Consider the following 25,711-nt stretch of genomic DNA (forward strand, 5'->3'; position numbering starts at 1 on the left):
TTGGAGCAATTGTTAAAAGTACTGTAATTTTAATATTAAGTTCCATATGCTCATTGCCAATATACAGCAATACCTTTGATATTTGGATTCTGAAACTATCTGATTCATTTATTCCAGATCTTATATAGATTATTTAAGTTTACCTACATAGATAAGCATGTTATTTGCAAATAAGGCAGTTACATTTCTTCCTTTCCAGTTTGTCTTTTATTTAATTTTCTTGCATTTTTGTGTAGGTTAGGACTTCCAGTGTTATATTGAATAAGAGTGGTTAGAGCAGACATCCTTTGCTTTGCTTCTGATTTTAAAGGGAATACATTTTGTCCTTTATCATTAAGCTGTAGCCATTTTACAGACTTTGTTTTCAAGTTGAGGAATTTCTTTATTATTTACTTGCTGAGATGATTTTTTAAAATCTCAAATACATATTGAATTTAATGAATTTTTTTTCTGCATGAAGTTATACAGTCATATAAGTTTTCTTCTTTAGCCTGTTGATATGTGGTTGATTACACTAATCACATTTCAAATATTTAACCAGCCTTGCAGTCCTGGAATAAATCTCACGTTGGTGTGGTATATAATTCTTTTTTGGCTGGACTCAATATGCTGGTCTTTTGTGGAGAATTTTTGTGTCTAGGTACATGAGAAATATTGATGTTTTATTTTTTGTGTATTCTCTTCATTTGGCTTTGGCATTGGGGTAATACTCTTATCATAAAATGAGTTAGAGTGAATTCCTTCCTCTTAATTTTCAGAAATGACCATAAAATTGCCACTCATTATTTTTAAATGTTTGGTAGATTTCTCCAGAGAAACCATTTGTTCCTGGAGATTCCTTTTTCAAAAGCATATTAATTCCAAATTCAAATTTTTACATCTTTATAAAACTATTTAAGTTCACTACTTCTTATTTTATGAGTGATGTTAGTTTTTGAGTTTGGGAAATTGCTACATTTTTTCTAAGTTTTGGAATTCATAAGGAAAATGTTGGTCATAGTATGTCCTAATTATATTTTTAATGTCTGTGGTATCTGTAGTTATAACACCAGTATCATTCCTGATATTGGTAGTTTGTCTTTCTTTTCATCATGTATTTCTTGTCATAACTATCAATTTTATTGGTCTTTTTGCTGAACCACCTGATAAAACTTTATATTCCCTATTGTTTTTCTGATTTCAATTTCATTTATTTCTGCTCTTGTCTTTATTATACACTTCTGCTTGTTTTGAGTTTGTTTTGTTCTAATGTTTATAATTTCTTGAGGTATAAATAAGGGTTATTGATATAAACCTTTTTCATCTTTTCTAATGTAAATATTTACTGCAGTTAATTTCCCTCACAACATTGATTTAGCTACATCTCACAAATTTTGACATGTTATTTATTTTTCAAGGGTTTGGGAATTTTTTTCCTCTTTTATTTATCTGACTTATCCAAGTCAAATTTGGATTTCATTGTCAGAGAACATATTCTGTATCTTTCATTATTTTACATTTGTTGAGGTTTTTTATAGGTCTAGATACAATCTGTCATAATGAACACGCTCATTTGAAAATATCTTTATTTTCCCTTCATTTCTGAGAGATGGTTTCACTAGATATAGAACTGAGTGCTGGAATTTTCAGCATTTGAAAAATTTTGTGACATTTCCTTCTAGTCTTCAGGGCTTTTTATGAGAAATCTACTGTTATTTGAATTATTATTTGTATATATGTAATGAATGCATCATTTCTCTCTGGTTGTTTTCAATATTTTTTGTCTTTAATTTTCAGAAGCTTGTATATGCTATGTCTTGACATGGATTTTCTTTGGATTAATCATATTAAATCTGTAGATTTATGACACTTGTCAAATTTTGGAAGTTTTCAGCCATTATTATTTGAAATACTCTTACCTCAAATTCTTTCTTCCCTCCTGTCTGACATGAATATTAGATATTTTATTTCATTGTTGTTTCACTATCTCTGAGACTATGTTTATTTGTTTTGATCTATTTTCTTTCTGTTGTTCAGATTTGGTAATTCTTATTGTTCTGATTTTGAGTTCATGAATTCTTTCTTTATTGTCTTCAATCTACTACTGGTCACACAGAAAGATTATGTATTTCAATTATTATATTTACTGATTGTATAATTTCCCTTTGATTTCATTTTATATTTTCTATTTTTGCTGTCATTTTATTTTTTTCCACTTGTTTCTAGAGTGTTCACAGTTATTCACTGACACATATTTATAATTGCTGTTTTTAACTACCTGGCAGATAATTCTAACATCTGTGACTGCCATGTTGAGGTGTGGATGTTTAATTCCCACTGGGACACCATCCTGGTGAAAGCAGGGCCCTAGCTTTCACTGCCATTATGCCAATGGATGATAGTACAAGACTAGTACATTTTTTCTGCTCTATTTACACCTTCCCAGAAAAATTTTACACTTAATTGTGCTGTCTCATTGCCACTGGATGGCAGTTCAGCTCCTTACTGTTCACTGCTAAAATGAGGGCAGATATGGTAGATAACTAGCACCAACTTTCACTTGTTTTATCTCATTTATTTCAGTTATTTGTGGAAGTTGAGTTCCCACTGACTTCAGATTGGGGTTAGTAGACTACCATCAAGTGCTATATTGCATAACCTTGTTCTGACTTAATGCTTTTGGATTATGGTGGAAGTTCAGTTCTGTCTAAACCTCATTCACAGCAAAGGAGGGAAAAGAAGAGTGCCAGCGGGCACTCCCTTACACAATGTTATTCTATTTTAATTTTGCTAGATGAGAATGAAAGCTCAACTTTTTTGTGGCCCACTAAGTCTAGAGGAGTTGAAAGTAGAAAGTCTTGAACCAACTCATTCTAACTTGTTGCTTCTGGGTGGTGTTAGAACTTCAGCTCTCCACAGGGCCTCCCAACACTGGAGAAAGGTAGGTGGGAAGAAGAGGGACAACTAAGAGTGCTTCACACTACTCTTTCCATTTAATTTCTGTTGACTGGAAGTGAAAGCCCATCATCCTACCTTGTCTTATTGACACCACTCAGGTAGTGGAATCAAAGTACTTCCTATTATTACTAGGAGGGGATAGAAGTCCCACAAATACCACTTTTTTTTAACTTTATTTTTTCGGTGTCCCACGATTCATTGTTTATGCATCACACCCAGTGCTCCATGCAATACGTGCCCTCCTTAATATCCACCACCAGGTTCACCCAAGCCCCCAACCCCTCCCCTCCAAAACCCTCTGTTTCTCAGAGTCCACAGTCCCTCATGCTTTCTCTCCCCCTCCAATTTCCCCCAACACTCTTCTCCTCTCCTTCTTCCAATGTCCTCTGTATTATTCCTTATGCTTCAGAAGTAAGTGAAACCATATGATAATTGACTCTCTACTAGACTTATTTCACTCAGCATAATCTCCTCCAGTCCTGTCCATTTGACACAGAAGTTGGGTATTCATCCTTTCTGATGGAGGCATAATATTCCATTGTATATATGGACCATATCTTCTTTATCCATTCATCTGTTGAAGCTCATTTTGGTTCTTTCCACAGTTTGGCAACTGTGGCCATTGCTGTTATGAACACTGGGGTACAGATGGCCCTTCTTGTCAAATACCACTTTATAGAAGAATTGGGGAGCCATTTCTCCATTGATGTTTGGCTTGACTAGAGTGAGTACTGTCAAAAATGTGTTCTTTTCTAATATGCCACCTTTTCTAGGTGTTTTGGCTAGAGAGTCAGCTTTCCTTGGCTCTTTATATCTGTGTTTATTGACAATTTTGTGTTGCAAGTTTCTCCAGCACATTGTCCAGGATATTTAAGAGGAAAACAATAACCAACAGGATGTTTCTCTATGTTGCTCAAGTCCCAAGTTTCCCACGCTCTTACTGTTCTCCTTTTCATTTTTCAGAGTCTCCTTATGCTTTAGTTTTAGTTGTATGAGAAGGGAATTGAGAGTAAGAAGCAATTCCATCTTGGCCAAAAATATAATGATCCTATTACATTTTTAAAGTAAAATATAGATATATATTAAATATCTTATAATAGGGAAATAGATTAAGTTTCTTCCATATTCTCAGTGGAATTCTGTGCAGCCATTCAAACATATTATCAAATAACACTTGTTGACATGAGAAAAATATCATGGTAAAGAGTATTAGAAGGCAAAATTCTATGTACAATTATGATACCAAACACATAAGAGATATGTGTGTGCATATATTCCCATGCTTGTGTATGCAAGCTGATGAAAGAGAGGAGGACTAAAAACTTTACAAAAATGATAATAGTGGATATATTTTGTGTATTGGAAATATGGGTGACTTTTATTTTCTGCTTTATACCTTTCTATATTTCCAAATGTTCTATGCTAGACATGTCTTACTTTCATAATCAGAAAAAAAAAATCCTTATTAAATTACATACCCAGTTCCTGGCAGAAACATTTTTGATCTATCAAAGAAAACCTCTTGCCAGTGACAGAACTAAGAAATGAGTTTACCCCAATTCACTATTATTAAATCTGTTGAATTTCAGAAGAGTAAGGAGGTTGTGTGGAAAAAAGGAAGCTACAGAGAGAACATGGTTATTGGTTCCTAAATCTTGAATTGGAATTGTTTGGGTGTTTTTGAGATGTAAAAATATTTTGAGCAGCTACCACCAAGACATTTTAAGAAAATGATTTGCGGGTGCCTGGGTGGCTCAGTGGGTTAAGCTGCTGCCTTCGGCTCAGGTCATGATCTCAGGGTCCTGGGATCGAGTCCCCGCATCAGGCTCTCTGCTCAGCAGGGAGCCTGCTTCCCTCCCTCTCTCTGCCTGCCTCTCTGTCTACTTGTGATCTCTCTCTGTCAACTAAATAAATAAAATCTTTAAAAAAAAAGAAAATGATTTGCATTTTCCTAGGACAATTTCTCAGATATTTTGGATATATTTTTTTTTACGAATTTACAGAGTCAGCATCAGTACATGAAAACTCTGGAACCCATCATGGGAAAACCCCAGACCCTGAGGGACCTATTTGTTTTATTCTCTTCTGGTTTATTTCACCAGAGCAGTTAAAGACCTCAAGGTCAAATAGATATAATTGGTTTGACTGAACAGTCCCCACACACAGTTACATGCAAACCTGAAGCTCATTTTAATCTCACAACTATAGATAAATTCTTTGATAAGCCCTAATTTCAAGTCAGCAGTGGAAAACTTAGATTTAGGTAAGAATATTAAATGCAGTTTAGTCTTAAGGCACCTGGGTGGCTCTGTTGTTAAGCGTCTGCCTTCTGCTCAGGTCATGATTCCAGGATCCTGGGATCAAGCCCCATATCAGGCTTTCTGTTCCACAAGAAGCCTGCTTCTCCCTCTCCCACTCCCCCTGCTTGTGCTCCCTCTCTAGCTGTGTCTCTCTCTGTCAAATAAATAAATAAATCTTTAAAAAAAATAAATGCAGTTTAGTCTCATCCACCCCAGTTACAGTCAACAACACATTAAGAGGATCATTCACCAAAACCAAGTGGGCTTTAATCTGGGGATGCGAGGATGGTTTAATAGTTACAAACCAATTAACATTATACACTACATCCAAAAAAAGAAAAAAAGTTAAAACACATAATCATCTGAAGAGATACAGAGAAAAACATTTGAAAAAAAATTAGTATTTGTTCATGATAAAAACTCTTAACAAAGTGGGTTTAGAGGAAATATACCTTAACATAATAAGGGCTATATATGAAAAGCCCACACCTAACACCATACTCGACTGTGCAAAATTGAGAGCTTTCCCTCTAAGATCAGGAACAAGACAAAGATTCCATTGCCACCACTTTTATTCAACATGATACTGGAAATTATAGCCACAGCAATGAAACCAGTAAAAGGAATAGAAGACATTCAAATTGGTAAGGAAAAAGTTGAACTGTCACTATTTGTAGACGGCATGATACAATTCATAGAAAACTCTAAAGACTCCACTAAAAAAATACTAGAAATAGTAAATCAATTCAGTAAATTTTCAGGATACAAAATCAATGCACAGAAATCAGTTGCATTTCTACACACTGATGATGAAATAGGAGAAAGATAAATTAAGATGATAATTCCATTAACAATTGGGCTAAAAAAAAAAACCCTAAGAATAAACAATCAAAGAGGCGAAAAAAGGTGATCGAGTCAAGATGGTGGAGAAGTAGCAGACTCAGACTACTTCAGGTAGCAGGAGATCAGCTAGATAGTTTATCTAAAGATTGAAAATACCTACAAATCCAATGGGAGATCGAAGAGAAGAAGAACAGCAATTCTAGAAACAGAAAATCAACCACGTTCGGAAAGGTAGGACTGGCGGAGAAGTGAATCCAAAGCGACCTAAAGATAGACTGCGTTATATATAACATTTTATATAATAGAAATATATATACACTACCTGTTCCATTCCATTATACACACACACACACACACACACACACACACACACACACACACACACACCACCTGTCCTTTATCCATTCATCAGTTGTATAAACTTTGGGGTACATGTGCACATTTGGATCACCTTTTTTGAATCCTTTGGATAAATATCTCATAGTGTAATTTCTGTGTCATAGGGTAATTCTATTTTTAACTTTTTGAGGGACCTCCATACTGTTTTCCAGAGTGACTATAACAGTTTGTATTTACATCAACAGTGTAAAATTTTTCCCCTTTCCTCCACATCCTCACCAATATCTGTTGCTTCCTGATTTGTTAATTTTAGCTATTCTGACAAGTGTGAGGTGGTATCTCACTATGTTTGATTTGTTATTTCCCTGATGATGAGTGATCTTGAGCATTTTTTGATCTACGGTTAGACATTTGAATGTCTTCTTTGGAGAAATGCCTGTTCATGTCTTCTGTCCATTTTCTAACTGGATTATTTATATTTTGGATGTTGGTTTTGATGTTATTTTTCAAAAAGATTTATTTATTTATTTATTTGAAAGAAAGAAATAGAGTGGGGACATGGACAGAGTGAGAGAATCTTCCAGCGAATCCCTGCTAAGAAGGGAAGCTAATGCAGGGCTCGATTCCACAATCCATGAGATCATGATCTGAGCTGAAACCGAGTCAGATACACAACTGGCTGAGACATTCAGTTGGCCTGGTTTTGATTAGTTCTTTATACATTTTGAATACTAGCCTTTTATCTGATATGTCATTTGCAAATAACTTCTCCCATTCCAAAGGTTACCTTTTACTTTTGGTGATTGTTTACTGTGTTGTGTGGAAGTTTTTTTGTTTTTGTTTTTGTTTTATCTTGATAATGTCCCAATAGTTTATTTTTCCTTCTTTTCCCTTGCCTCAGAAGCATGCCTAGTAAGAAGTTGCATTGGTCAAAGTCAAAGAGGTTGCTGCCGGTGTTCTCCACCAGGGTTTTTATGGTTTCCTATCTTACATTTACATCTTTCATCCATTTTGAAGTTCTTTTTGTGTATGGTGTAAAAAAGTGGTTCAGTTTCAGTCTTCTGTATGTGGCTGTCCAGTTTCCCCAAAAACACTTATTGAAGAGACTGTCTTTTTTCCATTTCATATTTTTCCTGCTTCGTCAAAGATTAGTTGACCATGTAGTTGTGGATACATTTCTGGCTTCTCTATTCTGTTCCATTGATATATGTGTCTGTTTTGTGCTAGTACCATGCTGTCTTGATGATTACAGCTTTGTAATACAGCTTGAAGTCTGGAACTGTGATGGCACCAGCTTTGGTTTTCTTTTTCAACATTACTTTGGCTATTTGAGTTCTTTGCTGATTCCATACAAAGTTTTGGATTGTTTGTTCTAGCTATGTGAAAAATGCTGTTGGTGTTTTGATAGGTATTGCATTGAATGTGTAGATTGCTTTGTGTACTATAGGTATTTGAATAATATTTGTTCTTCTAATCCATGAGCATGGGCTATTTTTCCATTTTTTTCATGTATTATTCAATTTCTTTCATAAATCTTCTATAGTTTTAGTATACAGATCTTTTACCTCTTTGGTTGGGTTTATTCCTAGGTATCTTATGGTTTTAGGTGCATTTGTAAATGGGATTGATTCCTTGATTTCTCTTTCTGCTGTTTTATTATTGGTGTAGAGAAATGCAACAGATTTCTGTACATTGATTCTATAGCCTGTGAGTTCACTGAATTCATGAATCAGTCCTAACAAATTTTTGGTGGAGTTTTTTGAGTTTTCTACATAGAGTATTAGAATATTGTGAGCAATTGTATGCCAAAAAATTGGGCAAAATGGAAGAAATGGATAAATTCCTAGAAAAATATGAATTAACAAAATTGAAACAGGAAGAAATAGAAAATCTGAACATACACATAACCAGCAAAGAAATTGAGTCAGTAACCAAAAATCCCTCGACAAACAAGACTCCAGTGCCGATGGCTTTCTAGGGGAATTCTGCCACACGTGTAAAGAAGAATGGATACCTATTCTTCTGAAACTCTTCCAAAAAATTAGAAATGGAAGGAAAATTTCTGAACTTCTTCTGTGAGACCAGGATCATCTTGATTCCAAAACCAAAGGTCCCACTAAAAAGGAGAATTACATTTAAAGTGGGTAAGAACTAAAGTATCCTCTCAATAGCTGCATTAAAAGGATTTGGCAAAACTCAGCATCCTTTCTTGACTCAAGAAAGTAGGGATAGAAGGAACATACCTCAACATCACAAAGAGTATATGAAAGCTAATGCCACAGCTGATATCATCCTCAATGGAGAAAAACTGAGATCATTCCCCTTAAAACAGGAACATGACTGGGATGTTCACTCTCACAATGGTTGTTCAACATAGTACAGGACGTCTTAGCTTCAGCAATCAAAAAACAAAAAGAAGTAAAAGGCATCGAAATCAGCAAGGAAGAAGTCAAACTTCCACTCTTCTACTTTTCACAGATAACATGATATTTTTTGTTATGTATTTTATTGACCATATCTATTTATATTTGATTAATTTTGATAAAAAATATACAAAATCTCTTTAGTTTTAAACTTATTTTATTTTTTTTTAATTTGGGCATATTTTACATACAATGTTACATTAGATTCAAGTTTACAATGCAATGATTCAATGTTTCTTTAATGTTATGCTATGCTCACCACAAGTGTAGCTATCATTCATCACCATATAATCCTCTTACAATATTGTTTACTATATTCCCTATGTTGTACATTTTATTTCCATGACTGTTCATCCATAATTGGAAGCCTGTATCTCTTACTCCCCTTCACCTATTTTGCTCACGCCCTACCCTTCTTCCTTTTGGCTACTATATTTGTTCTCTGTATCATAGGTATGATTCTGATTTGTGTTTCTCTGTTTGTTCATGTCTTGTTTATAGGCACTGTGGGGAAGAGTACGAAAGTTCCTTTAAAAATTAAAAACAGAAATATCTTATGATCCAATCATTTTGCTATTGGGTATTTACCCAAGGAAAATGAAAACATTAATTTGAAAAGATATATGCACCCCTATGTTTATGCAATAATATCTACAATAGCTAAGATATGGAAGCAACCTATGTGTCTATCAATACATGAATAGTTAAAGAAACTGTGATGTATATATATTAAAAAAAAGGTAAGATCCTGCCATTTGTGACAACAAGAATGGACCCACAGGGTATTATGCTAAGTAAAGTAAGTCATACTGAGAAAGTAAAAAATATTTTTAAAATGTAACTTTTAATATGAACTAATTAGAAAGACTTGAAACCTTATATTTTAAGTTTAGACAAAATGCCTTTCAAAAACTAAATAATACGATACTAAAATTAAATTAATCAATTACCAATATTGGCACAAATTTAAACCACTGAAATTTATGTTTTATATGATAGTTTGAGGAGTTTAAATTTCGTTATTAACCAGGCAGTGAAGTGTGGTCAACAAAATAATTGGTTTGTGCTCAAGAACACTGAGGTTTAGAAAACATACTTTTGTCTTTAGGAAGAAAGTATATTAATTTGCAATATTTGCTATTCATGCCATCTCTAATCTCTTGTTTAAATCAGATCCCCTTTTTACTCTCATATTGCATCCAATCCTTTTTTATTTTTCTTTTTTCTTTTTCTTTCTTCCTGTTCTTTTTCTTCCTAACACTTAAAGTGTTATGAAAGTAGTTCTTATTGATTTATTCTGTGCTTATTAATTCTCTTTCTCCTCCTAATGGTAAGGACCTTATTAGTTTTGCTTAATGCTATATCTTCAATAGCTAATATGTAGTGACACTCAATAAATATTTGGAAGAATCAATTATTCACTTCTTCAAATCATCATCTGATATAACTGCTTTAAAACAAATTCAAAGGGAATGGAAGTTATTGTAAAAGTGGAAATGGACACATTAAATATGTACCAAGTGTGGTAACACAGTGAAAAATGTAATGTCAGTAGCTGGAGACCAAAAATTTCACAAATTATATATATCCCAAATGTAGGGGATTGAAGTTTGGAAATGTCACTTCTTAAAGTGACATAAAATTGTTCAGAATCATACAGAAATTTTGACAACAATTATAGATTATCATATATTCTCATTTCTAAACACTTGTTCTATTAACGTGGTAAGAAGCAACTACCCTATAGCTCAATTAAATGTGAGATATAGGGTAATATTGGATATTTACAATATGCTAATGAGACATGGGGACATGTAGAATTTCTCATGGAATCTAGAAAAATGAAAGTTAAAAGATGAGAATTGTCAATATTTTGTAACAATGGAAATATTTTAGTGTATCTGGCTGATACAAGTATTTCAGTCATTAGAAAGAGACACTTTTATAGTGAGAAAACACTACCACAGATTGGAAAAAATAACCCCCAAATCAATTGGAATTTCTTTATCTGTATTCACCAGGAGAATTTTGAGATTTAATTCATTTTCCTTAAAACATGGATAGGTTGCTTCAAGGATCCAAAGCAAGTATTATTCTCCATGTAAATTAATGAACAGAAATGTTATATTATCAATTCGTATGATTAATAAGTTAGACATCAATCAATTCACCACAGTTTGGTCACCTCTTTGATTGTTAAAACTAAACATTTATAGTAGAAATTCTTTGGACTGGGGCACCTGGGTGGCTCAGTTGGTTAAGCTACTGCCTTCAACTCATGTCATGATTCTGGGGTGCTGGGATGGAGGCCCACATCAGGCTCTCCCTGCTCTGTGGGGAGCTCTCCCTGCTCTCCCTCTCCCTCCCCCTCTACTTCTCCTCCTGCTTGTGCTCTCTCTGTCTCTCTCTAAGAAATATATAAAATCTTTTTTTTTTTGAAGAAAAAATTTGTGAAATAGCTTCTCATGACTTTCCCATTGTTTTCCCATGAAACCCAGCTTTAATCAGTCAACTTCAATTTATAGGTAACAGTACAATAGGATACTCCTGAATAGATGAAAGAATCTTAGCAATCTTAGCCACATAGGAATGATATATAATATAATAATAAAATTTTCGAAGATCAGACCCTGGGGAATTGCAGCAATAAAATACGGAAAATACACTGATAATGAGTGTCAGATACCTAGAAATAGGTGAAAAGAAGGATCAGTGCCAAGGAATTAAAAGAAAAGTATTATATCAGGTAGTGGGTGGTCAGTTGGACTGAATGCTTCTGAAAGGGCAAATAAGATAAAGATCATAAAGTGCCCTTTAGATTTTCCTTAACAAGAGATTTTTCTTGTTTAACAAGTGCATGTTTAAAGTTAATAGGAAGGGAGGAGGAGTCAAGATGGTGGAGAAGTAGCAGACTGAGAGTAGTTCAGGTAGCAAGAGAGCAGCTAGATAGCTTATCTAAAGATTGCAAACACCTACAAATCCAACGGGAGATCGAAGAGAAGAAGAACAGCAATTCTAGAAACAGAAAATCAACCACTTTCTGAAAGGTAGCACTGGTGGAGAAGTGAATCCAAAGCAACAGGAAGATAGACTGCAGGGGGAGGGGCTGGCTCCCGGCAAGCGGCGGAGCAACGGAGCACAAAATCAGGACTTTTAAAAGTCTGTTCCGCTGAGGGACATCGCTCCAGAGGCTTAACCAGGGTGAAGCCCATGTGGGGTCAGCGTGGCCTCAGGTCCTGCAGGGTCACAGAAGGATCGGGGGTGTCTGAGTGTCACAGAGCTTGCAGGTATTAGAGCGGGGAAGCTGGCTACAGAGACAGAGCTGAGGAGTGAGCTCTCAGCTCGGGGTTAACTTGAACCAGTCACAGGCTCGGAGCTCGGAGCGTGGCCGGAGGCCAGGGTGACGGGAGTAATTGGGCACTGTTCTCTGAGGGCGCACTGAGGAGTGGGGCCCCGGGCTCTCGGCTCCTCTGGGCCAGAGACTGCGAGGCCGCCATCTTCATTCCTGTCCTCTGGAACTCTACGGAAAGCGCTCAGGGAGCAAAAGCTCCTGAAAGCAAACCTGAGCAAATTACTCAGCCTGGCCTCTGGTAAGGGTGGTGCAATTCCGCCTGGGGCAAAGACACTTGAGAATCACTACAAGAGGCCCCTCCCCCAGAAGATCAACAAGAAATCCAGCCAGGACCAATTCACCTACCAAGGAGTGCAGTTTCAATACCAAGGAGAGCAGCGGAATTCCAGAGGAAGAGAAAGCAAAGCACAGAACTCATGGCTTTCTCCCCGAGATTTTTTAGCCTTGCAATTAATTTAAATTCTTTTTTCTTTTTCAATTTTTTTTCTCTTCTTCTGCCAAATTTTTTTTAACTTTTACCCTTTTCTTTTTTAACGTTTTTAACTAGTTTATCTAATATATATACATTTTTTTTCTTTTTTATATTTTTTCTTTATTCATTTTCTTTTTTTAAATTGTTTCTTTTTTTTTTTTCCTGAACCTCTTTTTATCCCCTTTCTCCCCCCTCACGATTTGGGACCTCTTCTGATTTGGTTAAAGCGTATTTTCCTGGGGTTGTTGCCACCCTTTTAGTATTTTACTTGCTCCTTCATATACTCTTATCTGGACAAAATGACAAGGCAGAAAAATTTACCACAAAAAAAAGAACAAGAGGCAGTACCGAAGGCTAGGGACCTAATCAATACAGACATTGGCAATATGTCAGATCTAGAGTTCAGAATGATGATTCTCAAGGTTCTAGCTGGGCTCAGAAAAGGCATGAAAGATATTAGAGAAACCCTCTTGGAAGATATAAAAGCCCTTTCTGGAGAAATGAAAGAACTAAAATCTAACCAAGTTGAAATCAAAAAAGCTATTAATGAGGTGCAATCAAAAATGGAGGCTCTCACTGCTAGGATAAATGAGGCAGAAGAAAGAATTAGCGATAAAGAAGACCAAATTACAGAGAATAAAGAAGCTGAGCAAAAGAGGGACAAACAGCTACTGGACCATGAGGGGAGAATTCGAGAGATAAGTGACACCATAAGACGAAACAACATTAGAATAATCGGGATTCCAAAGAAGAAGAAAGAGAGAGGGGAGCAGAAGGTATATTGGAGAGAATATTGGAGAGAATTTCCCTAATATGGCAAAGGGAACAAGCATCAAAATCTAGGAGGTGCAGAGAACCCCCCTCAAAATCAATAAGAATAGGTCCACACCCCGTCACCTAATAGTAAAATTTACAAGTCTTAGTGACAAAGAGAAAATCCTGAAAGCAGTCTGGGAAAAGAAGTCTGTAACATACAATGGTAAAAATATTAGATTGGCTGCAGACTTATCCACAGAGACCTGGCAGGCCAGAAAGAGCTGGCATGATATATTCAGAGCACTAAACGAGAAAAACATGCAGCCAAGAATACTATATCCAGCTAGGCTATCATTGAAAATAGAAGGAGAGATTAAAAGCTTCCAGGACAAACAAAAACTGAAAGAATTTTCAAACACCAAACCAGCTCTACAGGAAATATTGAAAGGGGTCCTCTAAGCAAAGAGAGAGCCTTAAAGTAGAAGATCAGAAAGGAACAGAGACAATATACAGTAACAGTCACCATACAGGCAATACAATGGCACTAAATTCATATCTCTCAATAGTTACCCTGAATGTTAATGGGCTAAAGGCCCCAATCAAAAGACACAGGGTATCAGAATGGATAAAAAAAAAAAAAATCTATATGTTGCCTACAAGAAACTCATTTTAAACCCAAAGACACCTCCAGATTTAAAGTGAGGGGGTGGAAAAGAATTTACCATGCTAATGGATATCAGAAGAAAGCAGGAGTGGCAATCCTTAGATCAATTAGATTTTAAGCCAAAGACTATAATAAGAGATGAGGAAGGACATTATATCATACTCAAAGGATCTGTCCAAAAAGAGGATCTCACAATTTTAAATATCTATGCCCCTAACGTGGGAGCAGCCAACTATATAAACCAATTAATAACAAAATCAAAGAAACACATCAACAATAGTACAATAATAGTAGGGGACGTTAACACTCCCCTCACTGAAATGGACAGATCATCCAAGCAAAAGATCAACAAGGAAATAAAGGCCTTAAATGACACACTGGACCAGATGGACATCACAGGTATATTCAGAGCATTTCATCCCAAAGCAACAGAATACACATTCCTCTCTAGTGCACATGGAACATTCTCCAGAATAGATCACATCCTCGGTCCTAAATCAGGTCTCAACCGGTATCAACAGATTGGGATCATTCCCTACATATTTTCAGACCACAATGCTCTGAAGCTAGAACTCAATCACAAGAGGAAATTTGGAAAGAACCCAAAAACATGGAGACTAAACAGCATCCTTCTAAAGAATGAATGGGTCAACCAGGAAATTAAAGAAGAATTGAAAAAATTCATGGAAACAAATGATAATGAAAACACAACGGTTCAAAATCTGTGGGACACAACAAAGGTAGTCCTGAGAGGAAAATATATAGAGGTACAAGCCTTTCTGAAGAAACAAGAAAGGGCTCACGTAAACAACCTAACCCTACACCTAAAGGAGCTGGATAAAGAATAAGAAAGAAACCCTAAACCCAGCAGGAGAAGAGAAATCATAAATATCAGAGCAGAAATCAATGAAATAGAAACCAAAAACAAACAAACAAACAAAAAACAATAGAACAAATCAACGAAACTAGGAGCTGGTTCTTTGAAAGAATTAATAAGATTGATAAACCCCTGGCCAGACTTATCAAAAAGAAAAGAGAAAGGACCCAAATAAATAAAATCATGAATGAAAGCGGAGAGATCACAACTAACACCAAAGAAATACAGACAATTATAAGAACATACTATGAGCAACTCTATGCCAACAAATTGGACAATCTGGAAGAAATGGATGCATTCCTAGAGACATATAAACTACCCCAACTGAACCAGGAAAAAATAGAAAGCCTGAACAGACCCATAACCAGTAAGGAGATTGAAACAGTCATCAAAAATCTCCAAACAAACAAAAGCCCAGGGCCAGATGGCTTCCTGGGGGAATTTTACCAAACATTTAAAGAAGAACTAATTCCTATTCTCCTGAAACTCTTCCAAAAAATAGAAATGGAAGGAAAACTTCCAAACTCATTTTATGAGGCCAGCATCACCTTGATCCCAAAACCAGACAAGGATCCCATCAAAAAAGAGAACTACAGACCAATATCCTTGATGAACACAGATGCAAAAATTCTCACCAAAATACTAGCCATAGGATTCAACAGTACATTAAAAGGATTATTCACCACGACCAAGTGGGATTTATTCCAGGGCTGCAAGGTTGGTTCAACATCCGCAAATCAATCAATGTGGTACAACACATTAATAAAAGAAAGAACAAGAACCACATGATACTCTCAATAGATGCTGAAAAAGCATTTGACAAAGTACAGCATCCCTTCCTGATCAAAACTCTTCAAAGTGTAGGGATAGAGGGCACATACCTCAATATTATCAAAGCCATCTATGAAAAACCCACAGCAAATATCATTCTCAATGGAGAAAACTGAAAGCTTTTCTGCTAAGGTCAGGAACATGGCAGGGATGTCCATTATCACCACTGCTATTCAACATAGTACTAGAAGTCCTAGCCTCAGCAGTCAGACAACAAAAGGAAATTAAAGGCATCCAAATCAGCAAAGAAGAAGACAAACTATCACTCTTTGCAGATGATATGATACTATATGTGGAAAACCCAAAGACTCCACTCCAAAACTGCTAGAACTTGTACAGGAATTCAGTAAAGTGTCAGGATATAAAATCAATGCCCAGAAATCAGTTGCATTTCTCTACACCAACAACAAGACAGAAGAAAGAGAAATTAAGGAGCCAATCCCATTTACAATTGTACCCAAAACTATAAGATACCTAGGAATAAACCTAACCAAAGAGGCTAAGAATCTATACTCAGAAAACTATAAAGTATTCATGAAAGAAATTGAGGAAGACACAAAGAAATGGAAAAATGTTCCATGCTCCGGGATTGGAAGAATAAATATTGTGAAAATGTCTATGCTACCTAAAGCAATCTACACATTTAATGCAATTCCTATCAAAGTACCATCCATGTTTTTCAAAGAAATGGAACAAATTATCCTAAAATTCAATGGAAGCAGATAAGACCTCCAATAGCCAAAGGAATATTGAAAAAGAAAGCCAAAGTCGGTGGCATCACAATTCCGGACTTCAAGCTCTATTACAAAGCTGTCATCATCAAGACGCCATGGTACTGGCACCAAAACAGACACATAGATCAGTGGAACAGAATAGAGAGCCCAGAAATAGACCCTCAACTCTATGGTCAACTAATCTTCAACAAAGCAGGAAAGAATGTCCAATGATAAAAAGACAGCCTCTTCAATAAATGGTGTTGGGAAAATTGGACAGCCACATGCAGAAAAATGAAATTGGACCATTTCCTTAAACCACACACGAAAATAGACTCAAAATGGATGAAGGACCTCAATGTGAGAAAGGAATCCATCAAAATCCATGAGGAGAACACAGGCAGCAACCTCTTCAACCTCAGCCACAGCAACATCTTCCTAGGAACATCGTCAAAAGCAAGGGAAGCAAGGGCAAAAATGAACTATTGGGATTTTATCAAGATCAAAAGCTTTTGCACAGCAAAGGAAACAGTTAACAAAACCAATAGACAACTGACAGAACGGGAGAAGATATTTGCAAACGACATATCAGATAAAGGGCTAGTGTCCAAAATCTATAAAGAACTTAGCAAACTCAACACCCAAAGAACAAATAATCCCATCAAGAAATGGGCCGAAGACTTGAACAGACATTTCTGCAAGGAAGACATCCAGATGGCCAACAGACACATGAAAAAGTGCTCCATATCACTCGGCATCAGGGAAATACAAATCAAAACCACAATGAGATATCACCTCACACCAGTCAGAATGGCTAAAATTAACAAGTCAGGAAATGACAGATGCTGGCGAGGTTGCGGAGAAAGGGGAACCCTCCTACACTGTTGGTGGGAATGCAAGCTGGTGCAACCACTCTGGAAAACAGCATGGAGGTTCCTCAAAATGTTGAAAATAGAACTACCCTATGACCCAGCAATTGCACTACTGGGTATTTACCCTAAAGATACAAACATAGTGATCCGAAGGGGCACGTGCACCCGAATGTTTATAGCAGCCATGTCTACAATAGCCAAACTATGGAAAGAACCTAGATGTCCATCAACAGATGACTGGATAAAGAAGATGTGGTATATATACACAATGGAATACTATGCAGCCATCAAAAGAAATGAAATCTTGCCATTTGCGTCAATGTGGATGGAACTAGAGGGTATCATGCTTAGCGAAATAAGTCAATCAGAGAAAGACAACTATCATATGATCTCCATGATATGAGGGAGAGGAGATGCAACATGGGGGGTTCAGGGGGTAGGAGAAGAGTAAGTGAAACAAGATGGGATTGGGAGGGAGACAAACCATAAGTGACTCTTAATCTCACAAAACAAACTGAGGGTTGATGTGGGGAGGGGTTTGGGGGGGTGGGGTTATGGACATTGGGGAGGGTATGTGCTATGGTGAGTGCTGTGAAAAAAAAATAATAAATAAATAAAACCTTGGAAGGGTAATATATTTTTGCCTATCCTACTTATTGATGAAATGCTACAATAAAATAAAATAATAATAGTATGCAGAAAGTTAATGAAAAAAATTAATACAAAAAAATGAAGTTAATAGGAAGGATTGAATGAGTGGGAGGTGAGAAAATAACAAGAACAGACTACACTTTCTTGTCTTTCACTCATTTTTTTTCTTTTGTTAGTTTGATTTTAATTATTCAAGTGATATATACCTATATTTTCCATTGCTTAATAGAATACCTCTACTTCCTTATAAAGTATTCCTTATAAATAAGTAAAGTTTATTTATCTTTATGGTAGAATATATTATCTATGGATTTGTTTTTCAGAGAGGATTTGTAAATGGTGAACATTTTAATCCCTTCTATTACTAAAAATGTCTTTAGTTTGTCTTCATTCTTTGATTATTTTTTTGGTTGATGCACTATTTTGTTGAAGGACTAATTTTAGAGTAAGCTTGATTATTTTCCTTTGAGGTAGGTGGACCATTACATGGAGATACAGACTTCTTGGGTTAAAAACCCAAGCAGACTTTAGTACTGTGTCCCATTCTCTCAAGATCAAAGGAGAAGAAAAGAGAGAAGCACTAGGTAGAGAAGATAAGAATGTTCATAATTTCTCATCACACTGAGAAGACTACAAAATAAGCTGACAGAGGAGATGAATAACAAGATGTCTATTGGGCAAATTGGTTTCAGCAGAAGCAGCACCGTCTGGGTGAGTGCTATTGACTTAGGCTATCTCAGATCATAAGTCACCAGGCCCTCCTTTTTAAAAGGCTATCTGGATATAATTCTTAATTCCACTATAAGTAGTGAGGCACAACAATCTAATAAAAATGGGTAAGGGACACGTGAGAATACAGAAAAAGGAATTCAAAAGTAATTCAATATAAATGCATAAAGATGCCCTCAACCATAATCACAAAGAAATGAAAGTTAAAATTACTTTAAGATATGGGTAAGAGAAATGAACATAAATTTTTCCGAAGAAATCCAGATGGCTGATAGAAACATAAAAAGAGGCTCAACACCACTCATCACCAGGGAAATGCAAGTCAAAACTACAGTGAGATATCACCTCCCACATATTACAATGAGTGAAATAAAAAAATTCAAGAAAGAGCAAGTGTTGGCAAGGAGTTGAGAAAAAGGAACTTCTGTGCCTGTTAGTGGGAATGCAAACTGCTGCAGCCACTCTGGAAAAGAATATGGAGGTTCCTTAAAAAAAGTTAAAAACAGAGCTACCCTACAGTCTCATATTGCACTACCGAGTATTTACACACACACACACACACACACACACACACACACACACACACAACTAATTTGAAGGGAAACACGCTCCCCTATGTTTATGGCAGGCATTAAATACAATAGTCAAGTCATGGAAACAGCCTAGGTGTCCATCAACAGATAAATGCATAAAGAAGAAGTGGTATATATAAACAATGGGGTATTATTCAGCCATAAAAAAGAATGAAATCTTGCTATTTGCAACAACATGGATGGAGCTAGAGAGTATAATGGTAAGTGAAATAGGTCAGTCAGAGAAAGACAAATACTGTATAATTTCACTCATATGCAGAATTTAAGAAACAATAAAAATGAGCAAAGGATAAAGAGGGTAGGAAACAGACTGTTAGCTATAGAGAACAGACTTTATATATTTATTTATTTTTTATTAAAAAAAATTTTTAGGGTATTTCCTTTTTTTGAATTAACTTGTAAAGTATTGTTTTGTTTCAGGGGGTACAGGTCTGTGATTCATCAGTTCTACACAATTCACGGCACTCATCCATTGCACATACCCTCCACAATGTCCATCACCCCACCTCCCCATCCCTCCCACCCCCTTCCACTCCAGCAAACAAACTTTATATCTTTTAAAGTTCACTCATTTAGTATGGCTGCTTATCTGGAAATCCACATGTTCATAATTAGGGAACTAGTTAAAAAAACTCCAGCACATCCATACAATGGAGTGTTATGCAGATATGAATATAAAAGAATGAGTGAATTCTCTGTATATTGATATGGAAAGATCTCCAAAATACATTAAGTGGGGGAAAAAAAGCAAGGTGTGGAATAGTGTATATTGGATACTTACTTTTGTGTAATAAAGGACAAATATATATATTGCCCAAGAAACACTGAAAGGAGATATTAGAAACTAACAATAGGATTTACCAACTATGAGATGGGTGGCAGATTGTGGAAATTGATATAGGAATATAAGGTGAAATGTAATAAGACAAAGCAAAGGCCATGCATCCAAATCACCTGGGCATTTAGGTATTGGGCAACATGTATACATTCAGGATTTGGAGCATCCTGGACAAAAGTAACTAATCAAACTTTTCAAATACATCCATAAAAACCAATTAAAAATTTCAAATAACATTGGCATCTATATTCAAACTGTTTTATCCCAATAGATATAGTTTTTACATTATGAGCCAGTTTGATTTAAAAAAAATAACATTTCAGTTTAAAAATTTTTTACTTGGAAGGAATTATTTCCCAAGATAAAAAGTGTTACAAGAACCCATTACCAAGACAAGAAGTTAATGTGAAGAAGAAAGAAAATGCAACAGGTTAGAGGAAAAGAATAATTACAGAGAACCCACCATCAATTTTGTCTATAACAGGTCACTTTTGATTTTATAATTTTAGAAAATATTTTTATATATACATATATATTTATATAAAATTTTATAAAATAATTTTGATTTTATAATTTTAAGAATAATTTTAACATCCATTAAAAACATAAAATGGGTAATATTTTCCATAGCTCTAGGCATCTAAACATTACTGTGATCTCATTTTACAGATAAGCCAAATCAGAGGCTCATACTGTGTATACCCTGGATATTAGATCAAGACTTATCACTTCATATGACTGTCACATTTTACCTTGCTGAGGAATCAGGTTTCATTTGTGACTGTAAACAGAACAAGCATTGGGACTTGGATTTATGGACCTGTACTTTGCCACTAAAGTGATGTGTCAGGTCATTTCTTTTCAGTTCAAAATTGTTGTTCTTATTCAGGTTAAAATGTATGCAAAATGCCATAACGTCTCTTGGTATCAAGTGAGTGCTTGTCCTTGGAATATCTGGGAAATTATTTTACATGATTATTAACTGTATTTTCAATTTACTGCCTTGGAGTTGATTTGGGTGATGTCAGTCCTATTAGTAGAAGTAATTCAAACTTCATTATATAGCTAGAAGATTAAAGTGATGATGCATTATAATTTTTTAATTGAAGGAAATAAAAGGTTTGGGTCAATTTGAGATTATTTAATTGTAGAGAAAGAGCATGTTGTTCTCTTTGATGGTTCCCAATGCCTTTCATTGATAATTAATTTCAGGATGAGATGATGCATTCGGATCTTTAGTGCAAAAAATTTTGGCCTACCATTTAACCTGAAAGAGGTGCTTGTACTTCTCTTGGTTTCTTATAATCTTCGCACTTCTTAGTTGGTTGTCTTTTTCTTACCAAGCACTATACAAATAAGCCTTGTTCTATCAAAATACTGAGTAAATAAAGCAGGACTGTTATGTATTCAATATATATTTATTAAATTCAACTGAATTGCTTCAAACAATGATTTCCATATCCAGTAGAAAAAATCTAAACTGTGATTATATTTGTTGTGCTAATAGGCTTACCAGACTATTAGCAGCAAAGATTTTACTTCATTCACTTTCCCGAATCCTATGATCACAAGTACATTGCAGTAACTATTAAAAATAGGTCCCTATTAAAAAACTCTAACTCTGGAACAAAACAAAAGAAAAATAGGTAAATCATTTTCCAAGAGATGGGAATGAAGAAGGTAAAAACAATTTTTTAATCTTTTTTTATTTAATTTCTTTTCAGTGTAACAGATTTCACTTTTTATGCATCACACCCAGTGCTCCATGCAATATGTGCACTCCATAATACCCACCACCAGGCTCTCCCAACCTCCCACCCCCCTCCCTTTCAAAACCCTCAGATTGTTTTTCAGAATCCATAGTCTCTCATGGTTCATCTCCCCCTCCAATTTCCCTCAACTCCCTTCTCCTCTCCATCTCCCCATGTCCTCCATTTTATCCCTTATGCTCCACAAATAAGTGAAACCATATGATAATTGGTTCTCTCTGCTTGACTTATTTCACTCAGCATAATCTCTTCCAGTCCCGTCCATGTTGATACAAAAGTTTGGTATTCATCCTTTCTGTTGGAGGCATAATACTCCATAGTGTATGTGGACCACATCTTTCTTATCCATTCATCCGTTGAAGGACATCTTGGCTCTTTCCACAGTTTGGTGACTGTGGCCATTGCTGCTATGAACATTGGGGTACAGATGGCCCTTCTTTTCACTACATCTGTATCTTTGGGGTAAATACCCAGTAGTGCAATTGGTAGCAACGATTTTATGTTGTTTTTAAAATTCTAGTTAGTGAACATATAGAGTTATATTTATTTCAGTTGTAAAATACAGTGATTCAATACTTCCATACAACATAAGGTTCTCATCTCAGCAAGTGCACTCCTTAATTCTCATCTATTTACCCATCACCCGACCCACCTCCTCTCTGGTAACTATCGATTGATTCTCTATAGTTAATAGTCTTTCCTGGTTTGCCTCCCTCTGTATATTTCCCATTTCTTTGTTTCTTTGGTTTCTTAAATTTCAAATATGAGTAAAATCATATCTGAGTCAGTTGTTCTTTGACTGATGTATTTCGCTTACCATTATACTCTACAGCTCCACCCATTTTGTTGCACATGACAGGATTTTATTCTTTTTTAAAAAGATTTATTTAATTATTTTAGAGAACGAGCACACACGCAGAGGTAGAGGGAAAGGGAGATAAACAGACTTTTGCTGAGCAGGGAGCCCCACTCTGGGCTTGATCCCAGGACGCTGAGATCATGACCTGAGCGAAATCAAGAGTCATCTGATTCTTAACCAACTGAGCCACCCAGGTGCCCCAATTTCATTCTTTTGTGACTGAGGAATATTCCATTGTATATAAATACTGCATCTTCTTCATCCATTCATCAGTCAGTGGACACCTGGGTTGTTACCATAATTTCCCCATGTAGATAATTCTGCTATAAACATTGGGGGCACAGGTATCACTTTCAATTAGTGTTTTTTTATATGTTGGGTAAATACATAATAGTGCAATTGCTGGGTCATATGGTAGTACTATTTTTAATTTTTGAGAAACCTTCAAAGTGTTTTCCAGAGTGGCTGCCCCAGATTGCATTCCCACCAAAAATGTAAGAGCATTCCCCTTTCTGCACATCCATGCCAGCAATTGTTTCTTGTATTGTTGATTTAACCACTCTGACAGGTATGAGGTGATATCTCATTATTGTTTTAATTGTATTTTCCTAATGATCAGTGATTTTGATAATCCTTACATATGTCTGTTGGCCATCTGCATGTCTTCTTTGGAAAAAATATCTATTCTTCTGTCCATTTTTAATTAGAATATTCATTTTGGGGGTGTTGAATTTATGTATTTGGGATACTAATCTTTTATCAGTCATGTCCTTTACAAATATCTTCTCCCATTCCATAGCTTACCTTTTAATTCTGCTTATTGTTTCCTTTGCTGTGCAGAAGCTTTTTATTTTGAAGAATTCCTAATAGTTCATTTTTTCAAAATTTCCCTTGCCTCAGGAGACATATCTAGAACAAAGTTGCTATGGCTGTTTTCAAAGAGTTTATTGCCTGTGTTCTTCTCTAGAATTTTTTATGGTTTCAGGTTCTCACATTTAGGTTTTTAATCCATTTTGAATTTATTTTTGTGTATGGTATAATAAATTAGTCCACTTTCATTATTTGCCTGTTGCTGTCTAGTTTTCCCAACACCACTTCTTAAGACTTTTTACCCTTGTATATTCTTTCCTGCTTTGTGGAAAATTAATTGACCATAGAGTTGTGGGTTCATTTCTGGGTTTTCCAATCTGTTCTACTGATCTATAAGTCTATTTTTGTGCCAGTACCATACTCTTTTAGTTACTACAGCTTTATAATATAACTTGAATCCAGAATTGGGATGCTCCAGCTTTGCTTTTCTTTTTCAAGATTGCTTTGGCTAACTCTGAAAAACAGTAGGGATGTTCCTCAAGACAAATGTAGTGATCTGAAGGGGCACCTGTACCCCAATGTTTAGGCAGCAATGTCCACAATAGCCAAACTATGGGAAAAGCAGAGATGTCTATATATATATATATATATATATATATATATATATATATATATATACACATATATATGTATTAGAATATTAGAATTAGAATATATATGTATTATGTATATATATATTAGAATATATGTATTCTATATATGTATTCTATATATGAATATATGTATTAGAATATATACATATGTATTAGAATATTACTCAGCCATCAGAAAGGATGAAATCTTACCATTTACCTCAATGTGGATGGATCTGAAGGGTATTGTGCTGAGCTACGTCAATCAGAGAAAGACAATTATCATATGATTTCACTCATATGAGGAATATAAGAAACAGTACAGAGGATCATAGGAGAAGGGAAGGAGAATGGAATGGGAAGAAATCAGAGAGGGAAACAAACCATGAAAGACTCTTAACTATGGGGAAGAAACTGAGAGTTTCTAGGGGGGATGGGGTGGGGGATGGGTAATTGGGTGATGGGCATTAAGGAAGGCTTGTGATGTGATGGACACTGGGTGTTATATGCAACTGATGAATTACTGAATTCTATAGCTGAAACTGATGATATACTATATTTTGGGTAATTTACTTTAAATTAAAAATCGCTTTGGCTATTCCAGCTCATTTGTAGTTCAATACAATTTTAAGATTGTTCTAGCTCTGTGAAAAAATCCTATTGGTATTTTGACAGGGATTCCATTAAGTAGATTGCTTTGGATAGTATAGGCATTTTAACAATATTTGTTTTTCCAATCCATGAATATGGAATGTCTTTCTATTTCTTTGTGTTCTCTTCAATTTCTTTCATTAGGGTTTTATACTGTTCAGAGAAAAGGCCTTTCACCTCCTTGGTCAGGTTTATTCCAGGTTTATCTTATAGTTTTTGGTGCAAGTCTACATGGGACTGATTTCTTGATTTCCATTTCTAGTGTTTCATTAATGGTGTATAGAAATGAAACAGATTACTGTACATTTATTTTTATTCATGTGTCTTTACTGAATTTGTGTATCACTTCTAGCAGTGTTTTGATGGAGTCTTTTGGGTTTTCTACATAGAGTATCATGTTATCTATAAACACTGACAGTTTACTTCCTCCTTGCCAATTAGGATACATTTTATTTCTTTTTGTTGCCTGATTGCTGAAGCTAGGACTTCCAGTACTATGTTGTTGTTGTTTTAATTTAAATTCAATTAATTAACATATAATATATTGTTTTTTTCAGGGGAACAGGTCTGTGATTCATCAGTCTTATATAATATCCAATGCTCATTACAAAACATACCCTCCCCAATGTCCATCACCCAGTGCCCCCAAATCCCCACCCCCATCCCCCACCAGCAACCCTCAGTTTCTTTCCCAAGGTTAAGAGTCTCTTATGGTTTTTTCTCCCTCTCTGGTTTCATCTTGTTTCATTTTTTTCTCTCTTTCCCTAGGACCCTATGCCTTGTTTCTTAAATTTCACATA

This window comes from Enhydra lutris, unplaced genomic scaffold (assembly GCF_002288905.1).
Source record: "Enhydra lutris kenyoni isolate GAN:26980312 unplaced genomic scaffold, ASM228890v2 scaffoldscaffold79, whole genome shotgun sequence".
Lineage (NCBI taxonomy): Eukaryota > Metazoa > Chordata > Mammalia > Carnivora > Mustelidae > Enhydra > Enhydra lutris.